The following is a 12674-nucleotide window of genomic DNA, read 5'->3' on the forward strand; positions in this document are numbered from 1 at the left end:
CAATACACAAATGTCATAGATCCTATAAGCACTTCCCAAATCTGAAAAGTTCAACAGAGAAGACCTGTGTTTGGTCCACTCAGTCTGAATCTTAGGTCGTGCAAAAAGTGTGATGAAAAATTCATGAACTGAGTTAATGCGTTAAGGACAGGATTGTATTTCTTTGCAAATATACGGTTTACTTCCTTTCCCTAAGCTTACCTGCTGCTGTCTTCAGGCCATGGTGCAGGATGTCACCTTTCCAGGGTTGGAAAAGAATCTGTTGTGTTGCAGTCTAGTTATCCGTTTGTAAAGAAATTGGTCTTGTCCTTGGCTTCTGTTACTTTACTGGCTATCCCCAACTCCAAGTTTAAATTATAAGTGGTTTCTTCTTAGGGAACATTTGCCAAAGGGTAAAAACAGAAAGTTTATAAATAAATGATATTCAAAACTTAATAAAATGCAAGCCAAAGTGGCAGTTATGCAGTAATCAAAGAAACTCGTTTATTTAGAAATAATCTCCTATTCAATAATATGGGGCATACACTTAGGTATAGGTTTGTAGTGGTAGGCTTTCATGCTTCTGTTGCAAATGTGGAATCATTTACCTAATATTCATTTCAGCAAAGGTACCCTGAGATGAGATTCAGTTCTTCTGTAATATGTACAATTTAATCCAAAACACTTTTGAAAGAGAAGAAGATTAGGACTGATACACAAATATGATTGCTGAGCAGCAATATCAGTTGTAAAGGAAAAACACTGCTTAAATTAAAAAATGGATATTTCTGTTCCCTATAGCAGATATTTTGAAAATAGGTTGGGGTGTATGGAAATACTTACATGATCCATTCTTCATTCCTGCCCCAACAAAAAAAGGAGAAAAAGGAGATGATGATTTTGATTCAAGCTCTTTCTTAGTGAGTCACAAGCACTCTTACTGCTGATGGTCCACATGGAGTAAGAAGGGTTGGCCCAGAAATTATTTATGGACTGGACTCTACTTGAATTCCATGAGGAATCTCTTTACTCTCCAGGATTACTTGCTATTATACACTTTCCTGAACTTTAGGAACTATGCAAAACTGCCCCTAATTATCTTGCAACTACAGGTAGCAATGCGATCAGCATAAGACCCAGAATCAATGTTTAACATGAATAAACCTTCATGCCTCTTCCTTATTTGGTGAAGTTATTTATTATTAGAATTTTAACTACAATAAAAGTTTAAACAACCAAATGGAGGAGGAGGAATAGAATTATGATTTCTCTCCTTCTTTCTATATGAAATTATCATCTTACTGTTTCTCCTCCGCTTTTTTTTTTCTTACTTAGTAATGCCCTTTCTTTTAGCCCTTTTTGGTTCCCAAATCCATAAATCACAATTCAGCCTTTGTTGAAAAAAGTACATATAGGTTTTCTAGTCCTTCAACAAAAAAGTATTTATCTTTTTTTCCTTGATCAAACTGTTAGCTTTGCCATTTCCGCAAGTTCCATCAATAATCCATTTTTTTAACTACGGGCATTTCCTTACTCTTTCATTTTTGTGCATATAATAATCTTGTATCTTTGTATGAATTTGTGCCCAAAATGTCTTTGCTTTTTCACAGGCACACTATACATAATATTTTCACACTGCCAAAACTTTAATATGTGTTTGATATTCCTTATACGTTTTTAACCATGCAAGGTCCATTGAGCTAAGGCAGAAGTCCTCAAACTTTTTGAACAGGGGGTCGATTCATAGTCCCTCACACTGTTGGGGGCCGGACCAGCTGGGTGGGCATGGCTAGATGGTCATATGTCTGGGTGGGCATGGCCAATTTAGCAGTCCATTTTGCCTTTGCCCTTGCTGTACTTGTTCAACCCAAGGAATCTATTTACTGAGGACCTCCCCCCCAAAGGAAACAGCGCAAACTTTCTTGCTACTTGCCTAACTTCATTACAACAGCAGCTTCAGGCTCCTTAAAATAAGCCATTAAAAAAAAAAACACAATTTCCTTCAAAATAGCTCCTGATCATATGTTTCAGATAACCACACAATAAACCAGACTGAGAACTGCACCAATTAAGACTGCAACTAAAAGCCCCAAGATGGGCATTGAGAGACATTGGAAGCAGGCAGAAGAAGCCAAGAATCAACACACACACACACACACACACACACACACACTCCAATGGTGAATTGAGGATGGATAATGGTCCCTCAGATTGTTGGGGATCTAACTATAGTTTGAAAAAAATGAACAAACTTCTATGAACACTGCCCATATCTTCATTTCTGTGCAAAAAATCATGAGATAATGCAATATTTAAAATGAAGAACAATTTTAACCAACATATACTACTAATTCAATGGGAAGTATGGGCCTGCTTATTTGGGATTACAGGTCTAAAGGTATTTTAAGCCTGGAGGAGATTTCACAAACTGATTTGCTTTTTGCCACACTATGTGTATATACACACATGAATATCTACCAAAATTGTTCCGCAACTAATTTGGTATACTTTATATATGGGAAGAATCAAAGCAGTGGATGAATTCTCCTTCAGGCATTATACTGTGGTTGCATTTGAATTAGTGTTAATTCAAAAGCTAGGAAATGTGGAGACATGTCATCCATCTACCCACCCACTTTTAAAAAAAATACTGTATTTTTCAGACGCACCGGAGTATGACACACCAAGGATTTTTTTTAAAAAAAAGATTTTATTGGTTTTTTAAAACATTTATGGGGAAAGGGTACAAAGGTACATAAAAAAATTTGGCAGCTCCCGTGCTAGTGGTAGAAATCCCTCCAAATCTCACAATTTTTTCAATTTTGAAAACAACGTTTAAAAGATAAGCATAAACAGAATTCTTACATTATATCAATCATGTCTTCAATCATCTCGTTCTTTGTCACTTTTTAGTATATCAACAATTACAATAGTATTTCAAATACATTTATTTTTGTGATCTGAGCCTTTTCGATATTGCTCCCTCCTCCCCGTCCACAGGTGGAGCCACGCCTCCCCCTCCCCCATAGTCTTGTACATTGCTGCATTTTTCACCACCTCCCTTATTTTCATCCTCTAGGAGAGAAAAATGTTTTTTAGTGAAGGCTTCAGCCTCTTCCACTGTGTTAATTCTAATTCTGTTTCCCTCCCAGAAAATCAGCATTCCCTCTGGCAATAACCATCTAAACCAAACTCCTTTATTGTATAATTTCTTTGATAAGGAGGAATACTTCCTCCTTCTTTCTCTCTATTTTTTTTGGGGGGGGGGGGGAATTTGCTTAAGAATGGTAATTTCTTTATCTTGATATTTTAATGGTCCCTCCCTTTGGGCCCCTAGCACCTCATCCCTCGTGGTCCTCCTAAGAAATTTAACATGTACCTCCCTTGGAACGTTATGGGTTCTAGCATATGCTGAATTAATTCTATACACCAGATCCATATCCCACCACAACTGTTCTTTATTTGTCTTGATATATTCTGCTAAAATTGTACTCATAATATCTTTAAGGTTTTCATTCTCTGTTTCTGGTAGGTTCTGGAATTGGAGAAAAAAGGACATTCTTTCAAGTTCTATTTTTGCCATAAGGTTATCCAATTCTAAATTTCCCTTCCGGGCTGCCTTAACCTCTTTTCCAGCCTAGCTGTCCCCTCCTCCAACATCACAATTCTCTGTTTATTTTCTGTAATATGATGTTGTACCCCTCTGAGTTTGTCTTTGAGATCTGCCACCTCCTTCTTCAGCTCATTTTGACCCCTCATAATTTCCTGAAACATTTGGTTGACAGATAATTCTTTTGAGCTCTCTCCAGCCCCTTCTTTTTGTAACAATGAGGTAATTTTAGTCTGCTGCATGCTTGGACTGGAGGTTGCAGAGGCAGGAGCCGAGAATGACTTGCCCGTTGGTGGCTTTTTAGGTCCCATTTGTCTGAATTCAGAGATGATAAGTCTTTTACAAAGAAAATGGCGTCAGCGGAGCGTGCAGCCAGGCCGATCCAAGGTGGCAGGCAAAACCGAAAGTGAGAAGTTAGTTCTCCTTCACTGTTCCAAGGCACGGAGATACCCCAAAAAGGGGAAAGTCAAATAATCAAAATCCAGGAAGACCACGCAATAGGAGAAGTCCAGAGCACCTTCAGGGGAGGTTTTAAGACGATACCAGAGATTTTTTTTCCCGAAGGTGGTTTCAAAAGGCAGACTTCATTTATAAGTACAAACACAAAGATGGGGGGAGAAGCCATCTTGACTCCTCCTTTCGCAGGGAGAAGAGCAAAAGTTTCCATTCTTTAAGAAAACAGCTCAGCAATCCCCTCTTGCAACTGTGATTTCGATCTTTCTCCCATAGTTAATTCAAGTGGCAAGTCAGCCTTTGTTTTTTCTCCATTCTGATGTAGAGAGAGATAGTTTAAATGCCGTTTTGTCCGAGGGGGGGGTGTAAAAAAACCACACCACTCTAATCTTCGGTTTCAAATAAGTTGAACACAAACTTACAGTAGTCTGCTGCTTATCCTTTAAGGACTATTAAGGAGATCGGGATGGGTCCCCCTCCACCAGCATTCAGCCACTCCTAGATTAACTCCTTCCTCCTGGAATCCATTCGGCAAAAGGGCGGACAGCCCGAAGCTGTACCATGCCCCCCCCCTCCATTCCTCGGCTCCTGGGCGAGGCTGAAAACACCCCCGTTGGCTGCCACCAAGTCCAGGGGGATTCAGTGAACTGTCCTTCGGCAGGAGACCCCTCCAAGGCCTTCTGTGCTCCCTACGGAGCCAACCAAGGAGACGAGCGGCAGACAGCACGTCCGTCGCCAGCAGGAACAAGAAGTGATCTCCGACACACCAACGTTTTGAAGAAGTAAATTTTTTAAAAAAGTTTTTACACTCTGCAAACACCCAAAAATGGCCAGTTTTTCATGAAAACGGGCCCATTTATTTTTCAAAAAAAGGGCACAAATAGCCTTAGGACGCTTGTAAGGTGCTCCTGGGGAGGGGGGGCAAAAACAAGCAAAAAATGGCCCATTTTTTGTTTTTAAAAAGGGCATGGATAGCCTTTAGGAGGCTTATAGAGTGCTCCTGGAGGCTGGGGGGGGGGCAAAACTGAGCAAAAAACAGCCTATTTTTGGCTCATTTCTGTCCTCCTCAGCCCCCAGGAGCACTCTGAAAGCCTCCTAAAAGCTATGCACAGCCATTTTGGTGAAGGGGCAGTGTTTCACCACCTGTTCCATATCTTATAGTACTCTGTTTCCTCTCTATCTCTTAGTTCCATTGTTAGTTTGTCCATTTCGGTGCATTCTAGCACCTTTTTTATGATCTCTGCATTTGAGGGAATAGTTTTATGTTTCCAACTTTGGGCAATTGAGATACAGGCTGCAATAATTATATGAAGCATTATATATTGGATATCCTTACTAATATTTATTTTTATTCTTCCTACAAGAAACAGCTCAGGCTTCATATCAATTTTTTGTTCTCTTACTTCTTCCAACCATTTTTGGAGTTTTGACCAGAATTCTTTGGCTTTCGGACATGACCATCACATATGATAGAAGGCCCCCTGCTGGTGATTACAGTTTGGAGGTCTATTTGGGAACATTTTGGCCAATCTCGCCCAGGGTAAATGTCACCTATAAAACATTTTGTAGATGTTTTCCTTGTATGATGCCAACATTGTCAATTTATATTTTTCCCCATAATTTTTCCCGGTGCTCCAATTCAATATTGTACCCGAAGATTTTAGTCCAAATTATCATTGTTTCCTTCACAGTTTCCTCCTCCATTTTGAATTTTAAAAGGCAATTGTATGTTCTTGTAATCATTTTTTTCTTCTGTTCCTGTTACTATTTTGTCCAATTCTTGTTGTTCATTTTGAAATCCGTACTGTTCTACAACCTTTTTTATATCTTGTTTGAATCTGTAGATACGGCCATCAGCCTATTTCAATTCCCTGTAATTTTAACTCCTGATTTGTTTTAAGTTTTCCTTGCCCATCCAATAACTCCTTATATGTCAATATCCTGTTCAAATCTATTACATTGGGGTAAATCATTGCTTCCATGGTTGATATCCATCTAGGAATTTTTGTGTATAAGTTTCTTTTGATTTTCATCCAAATCTTTAATAAGGCCTCTCTTACCTGATGTCTCTGGAAATATTTATTAGGCTTTATCTCTCCCTCCCAAATAAAGGCATGGCAGCCCAGCTGTAAATCATAGCCCTCAATAGTCAATATTCTTTTATTTTGTAGTACTATCCATTCTTTGAGCCATGTTACCGCTACTGCCTGGTAGTGAAGTTCCCAATCTGGGAGGCCGAATCCTCCTTTGATTCTAGAGTCTTGTAGTAGTTTTAATTTTATCCTAGCTTTTTTTCCCAGCCAAATGAATTTTCAAATTATTTTATTTAGTTCCATTAAAAAAAATTCCCTAATTTTACTGGTACAGTTTGGAATAAAAATAAAAATTTTGATGGGATATTCATTTTATTGGTCACAATTCTTCTAATCAGAGATAGTTGTAATTTAGCCCAATTTTCAAAGTCTTTTTGTATTTGTTGTAGTAATTTTGAATAATTGTCTTCTTTTATAGTGGAACATTTAGCCATTAGCCAGATTCCAAGATATTTTACCTTTTTAACTATTTGTATTTCCAATACTCTCTCTAATTCCTCATTTTGCTGTTGTGTGAGATTTTTAGTAATTATCTTCGTTTTATTTTTGTTTATTTTTAAGCCTGCAACTTTACCAAATTCCTCTACATCCTGAATTAATATTTTCCCTGTTTCAAGGGGGTCTTCTATTATAAAGACCAGGTCATCCGCAAACGCCTGTGTTTTATACTCTTCCTTTTTTAATTTTTAACCCTTTTATTTCCTCTTTTTCCCTAATCTGTGTTAGTAAAACCTCAAATGAGAGGATAATAGAAGAGGAGATAGTGGGCATCCTTGTCTGACCCCTTTATTTATAGTGATTTTCTCTGTTAGTTCTCCATTCACCATTATTTTAGCTGTCTGGTTTGAATATATTGCCTTAATCATTCTAAAAAAAAATTCTCCACATTTCACAATAGTTAATTGTGCAATAAGAAATTGCCAGTTTAAATTATCAAAAACTTTCTGCGCATCTACCAATACTAATGCTAATTGTTTTTCTGGATGTGCTTCATAGTATTCTAATACATTCATTATAATTCTAGTATTGTTTCCTAATTGTCTTTTGAGTAGGAATCAGTTTTGGTCCAAAGGAATACTTTTATTTAATATTTTTGAGTCTTTCCACAATAATCATTGTAAATATTTTATAGCCAACATTTAGCAGCAAGATTGGCTTATAATATTGGATCAATTGATTGCCTGTTTCTTCTTTTGGGATTAATGTTATAAATGCCTCAGTTCAGTCCATGAATTTGGCATTTTTGCTTGTTCTAATACCTCATTGTACAATTTGAACATGATTTCCTCAAAAGTTTCTTGGAATTTTTTATATATCTCTGTGGTGATTTATTATTATTTTTGTTTCTTAATTGCCTCCTTCATCTGTGTTAGAGTAATTTTTTCATTTAGCATTTCTCTAGCTTCCTCTGAAATACTTGGTAGGTTTCTCTCTTGCAAATAATTTTGGATTTCTTTTTCTGATATGTTTTCCTGACTGTATAGAGTTTGAAAAAAGTTTTGGATTATACTTTTTTCTTTTCTGTCTTATGGAACAAATCCCCATGATTGTTCTGTAATTGCTGTATTAACTTTTTGATTTTTTCTTTTTTTTTGTAATATTTTTTTATTGTTTTTGTCTTTTCATCACATATTACAATCTTTATATCAACAGTTTGTACAATGTTACATCGTCGTATCTATGTATGTTTTCCTCTCTTTACCATATATTACAATCATTATGTCATCTTATCTATACATTTTTATGATATTTTACATATTTACCTACTTTTATATACAGTTCTATGTTTATTTATGTATATTGTTTTTGGCTTAATTGTTTTTCTTATTTTCCAACCATTCATACCACTTATTCCAAATTTCGTAGTATTCCTATTCTTTGTCCTTTAATTTTAGGGTTAATTTGTCCATCTCTGCACAATCCAAGGTTTTTTTTTATCACTAATTCATCTGGCGGTGTATTATTTTGCTTTCAGCATTGGGCAAAGGCAATTCTAGCTGTGGTTAATATATGTGTTAGTAGATATTTAATTTTTTTTGTATAGTTCCCTTTAATTATTCCTAGTAAGAAGGTTTCGGGTTTATACTTTATTTGTTCCCCCGTAATTTCTTGTGCCCACTTCCAGATTCTTTTCCAATATTTTTGCGATTCCGGGCAGGTCCACCACATGTGGTAGTAGGTCCCTTGTTCTTTTTTACATTTCCAACAGGTCGGTTTCAGTGTTGGGTACATTTTTGCCAATCTTGTTGGTGGTAGGTGCCAACGATAAAACGTTTTGTATATATTTTCTTTCAGTGTTGCTGATCTTGTTAATTTATAATTTATATTCCAAATTTTTTCCCAATCCGCTAGATCTATATTATAACCAAAATTTTTGGCCCATGCTATCATACAGCCTTTAACTATTTCTTCATCTAAGTTTATTTCTAGCAAATATTTATACATTTTCGTTATAAATTTGTTTTCTGGGCCAATTAAGATTTTGTCTATTTGTTGCAGTTCTGTATATATTCCATATTCTTTTATATCTTTTTTGTATCTTGATTGTAATTGGAGGTATGGCCACCAATCTATATTGATATTGTTCTCTTTTAGTTCTTGGTTTGTTTTCAGATTCCCCTGGTTATCTAAAATTTCACTATACCTAACCATTTTTGATAGATCTAGCGTACTGGGGTGTGTCATGGCTTCCATGGTGGAAAGCCATGCCGGTATTTTCATATAGTGTTTTGCTTTAATTTTGTTCCAGACCTGAATCAATGCTTCTCTAATGTAATGTGTATGGAAATATTTTTGCTTCTTTTTACTCTCTTCTCATAAGAAAAAGTGCCATCCTGTTTGCAGGTCATGGCCTTCTATTGCTAATATTCTTTTGTTTTTTAAATTTATCCAATCTTTAATCCAAATTAGTGCTGCTGCATTATAGTAGAGTTCCCAGTCAGGTAGCCCCATACCACCTCTGCTTCTATCGTCCTGTAATGCTTTCAGTTTTATCCTACCTTTTTTCCCTTGCCAGATGAATTTTAGTATTATTTTGTTCAGTTCGGTAAAGAATTTTTTCTCTAATTTTATGGGGATCGTTTGAAATAGATATAGGACTCTTGGTAGTATGTTCATTTTTATAGTTGCTATTTTCCCTAGTAATGATAGTTGTAATTTCCCCCATAGTTCTAAGTCTTTTTTTATTTGTTGCACTAATTTTGTGTAATTATTTTCTTTTATGGTTGAGCACTTTGCAGTTAGCCATATTCCTAAATATTTGACTTTCTTTACTACCTGGAGTCCTATTGTTTTTTCTAATTCTTTGTTCTGTTCTTCCTTCAAATTTTTGGTTATTATTTTGGTCTTTTCTCTATTAATTTTTAGTCCTGCCACATCTCCATATTTTTCTAGTTCTTGCATTAACCTGTTCCCTGTTTCTAATGGATCTTCTATAATAAATACTAAGTCATCTGCAAAGGCCTGTATTTTGTATTCTTCATTTTTAATTTTGGTTCCTCTTATTTCCTGTTTTTTTCTAATTCGTATCAGAAGGCTTTCTAGCATCAAAATAAAAAGCAGAGGTGATAGTGGGCAGCCCTGTCTTACTCCTTTCGTTATTTCAAAGGACTCTGTATTTTCCCCATTCAATAGTATGTTTGCCTTTTGGGTGGAGTATATTGTTTCTATTAATCTTTCAAATTTATTTCCTAAATTCATATTTTTAATTTGTTGTTTCATGTATTGCCAATTTAAATTATTGAATGCCTTCTGTGCATCCAGGAATACAAGTGCCACTTGTTTCTCTGTATGCACCTCATAATACTCCAAGATATTAGCTATTATTCTGGTATTGTTTCTAATTTGTCTTGTTGGGAGAAATCCATTTTGATCTGGGTGTATGTAGTCATTTAGTAATTTTTTTAGTCTCTCCGCTATTATTGTTGCAAATATTTTATAGTCCGCGTTCAGCAACAAGATTGGCCTGTAATTTTGAATTTGGTTTTGGTCTGTATCTTCTTTATATATTAATGTAATGTATGCTTCCCTCCATGTGTTCGGTATTTTTCGTTTCGTCAATGTTTCGTTATACATCTCCAGCATTAGGGGTTCTATTGATTCATTCAGATCGTTTATCGTTTTGTACCATTCTGCTGGGAATCCATCTGGGCCTGGTGTTTTATTATTTTTCTGTTTTTGAATTGCCTGTTTCAGTTCAATTTTTGTTATTTGTTTTGTTAGCATTTCTTTCACCTCTTCCGGTATTACTGGGGGTTCTTCTCTGTTTAAATATTCTTGTATTTGTTTGTCATCTATTTGTTCCCCCTTATATAACTTCTCGAAATATTTATGTACAATCTTTTTTTTCCTTCCATTGTGTGTTGTAATTCACCCGTTTCCTCTTGGAGTTGATATATTAATCTTTTTTCTCTTTCTTTTCTCAATCTATAAGATAGCCACCTTCCTGGTTTATTTGCTTGCTCAAAAACTTTTTGCTGTATTAACTTTTTTATTTTTTCTTTCTTCAATTTGTGGGCCAACCATCTATCTGGTTTATTTGCTGTTTCAAAATAGTTTTGTTTTGCCATTTTTATATTCCGTATCATTTCTTCTTTCATGTTAAATGGATTTTATGTTTCACCAAATCTCTCTCTTCTTTGATTTTAGTATTTTGCGGTTCTTTCTACAACGCAGTCTCCAATTCTTTAAGTTACTCCTATAATAGTGTTTGCTGTTTCCTTTTTTCCTTATTTCTCCTTGCCGTATATGGTATTGTTATACCCTGCACATAGACTTTTGTGGTATCCCATAAGTTTTGTAGTGTTGTTTGATCTTTCTTATTTTCTTTGAAAAAATATCTAATTCCTCATCCATCATTTGTATATATGCTTTTTCTTTTATAATTATCTGATTTAGCGTCCATCTGAATTTTTTCCTCTGACCTTTCCATTTTACCATTAGTGAATTGTGGTCTGCCCACGTATTTGGCAAAATCTCGATATCTTCTATGTTATTAATCAATTCTGGGTTCATCCATGCCATATCTATTCACAACCATGAATTGTGAGAAGGGGGGGGGGGAGTACCATATTTTTCGGAGTATAAGATGCACCTTTTTCCCTCAAAAAAGAGGCTGAAAATCTGGGTGCATCTTATACACTGAATATAGCATTTTCTGCCTCCCAAAACCCTAACCATTTCACCAAAATGGCAGTGCATAGCCTTTAGGGGGCTTTCAGAGTGCTCCTGGGGGCTGGGGAGGACAGAAATGAGCGAAAAATAGGCTGGTTTTGGCTCAATTTTGCCCCCACCCCAAGGAGCACTCCTAAAAGCTATGAGTGCCCTTTTTTGACAAAAAAAAGACATGCATAGCTCATTTTTTGCTCATTTTTGCCCCACCTCCCCACCAACAGGAGCACTCTACAAGCCTCCTAAAGTCTAGTCATGCCCTTTTTTGGGGGGGGGAAAACAGTTCCATTTTTCCAAAAAAAAAAAAAACCGGGCCGGTTTTCGGAGGTCTGCAGAGTGCAAAAACTTTTTTAAAAATTTGCCTCTTCAAAATCTTGGTGCGTCTTATACTCCGGTGCGTCTTATACTCTGAAATATATGGGATACTGTTTTTTCCTTGGATTTAGCTGTCTCCAGGCATCCCTTAAATTTAATTCTTGCACCATTTCAAAGAAGATCCTCAGTAATTGGCATCTTTTCTTTTTATTCTTTTTTGTATTCTTATAATCTTTTTTGTTGTCTGCCATCGCATTAAAATCACCTATTATACAGACATTTTCCCAATCTGATTCAATTATTTTCTTGTGTAATTTGTTATAGAATTCTTTTTTATTTATATTTGGAGCGTAGATTATCAGTAGCAGAATTCTTTTTTGATTTGTTGTTATTTCCCTCATTAAAAATCTGCCTTCTCTATCACTGAATATTTTCCTCGAATTTAACCAATCTTTTATGTATACCTCAATCCCTCTTTTCTTATTTTGTGCTAATGCCAAATGCAGCTTTTCTAATTTGGGACATTCTAGAATATTACCATATTTTTCTTTGATATGGACCTCCTGTAGGCAGATAATATCCATATTCTGTCTATGAGTCTTGTTATTGTTTGTTTTCGCTTGGCTAGTGAGTTGATACCATTGATGTTCACCCACCCACTTTTAAAGCGCTACTTTAAAAGCAGCCCCTTCCCTACTCACCTACCGGCCCTGGATCGCATGACTGTAAAAAACATCTGAAAGGCTGTTTTTAAAGTGTTTTTAAAGACCTTTAAGGACTTTTAAAGCACTACTTTACAAGCTGGCAGCTGCTTTACCAGCCGCCACCACCCCCTCCCCTACTCACCCACTGGCCCTGGATCACATGGCTGTGAAAAACATCTAAAAGGCTGTTTTAAAGCATTTTAAAGACTTTTAAAGCACTACTTTACAATCTGACAGCTACTTTTCATCCCACCACTCCATGGGCCAGATACGTTGCATTGGCGGGCTATATCCTGTCCGCAGGCCATAGTTTGAGATGCCTGAGCTAAAGGATTTACTTTATTTCTCTGC

Source organism: Natrix helvetica, assembly GCF_964273705.1.
Source record: "Natrix helvetica genome assembly, chromosome: 1".
Lineage (NCBI taxonomy): Eukaryota > Metazoa > Chordata > Lepidosauria > Squamata > Natricidae > Natrix > Natrix helvetica.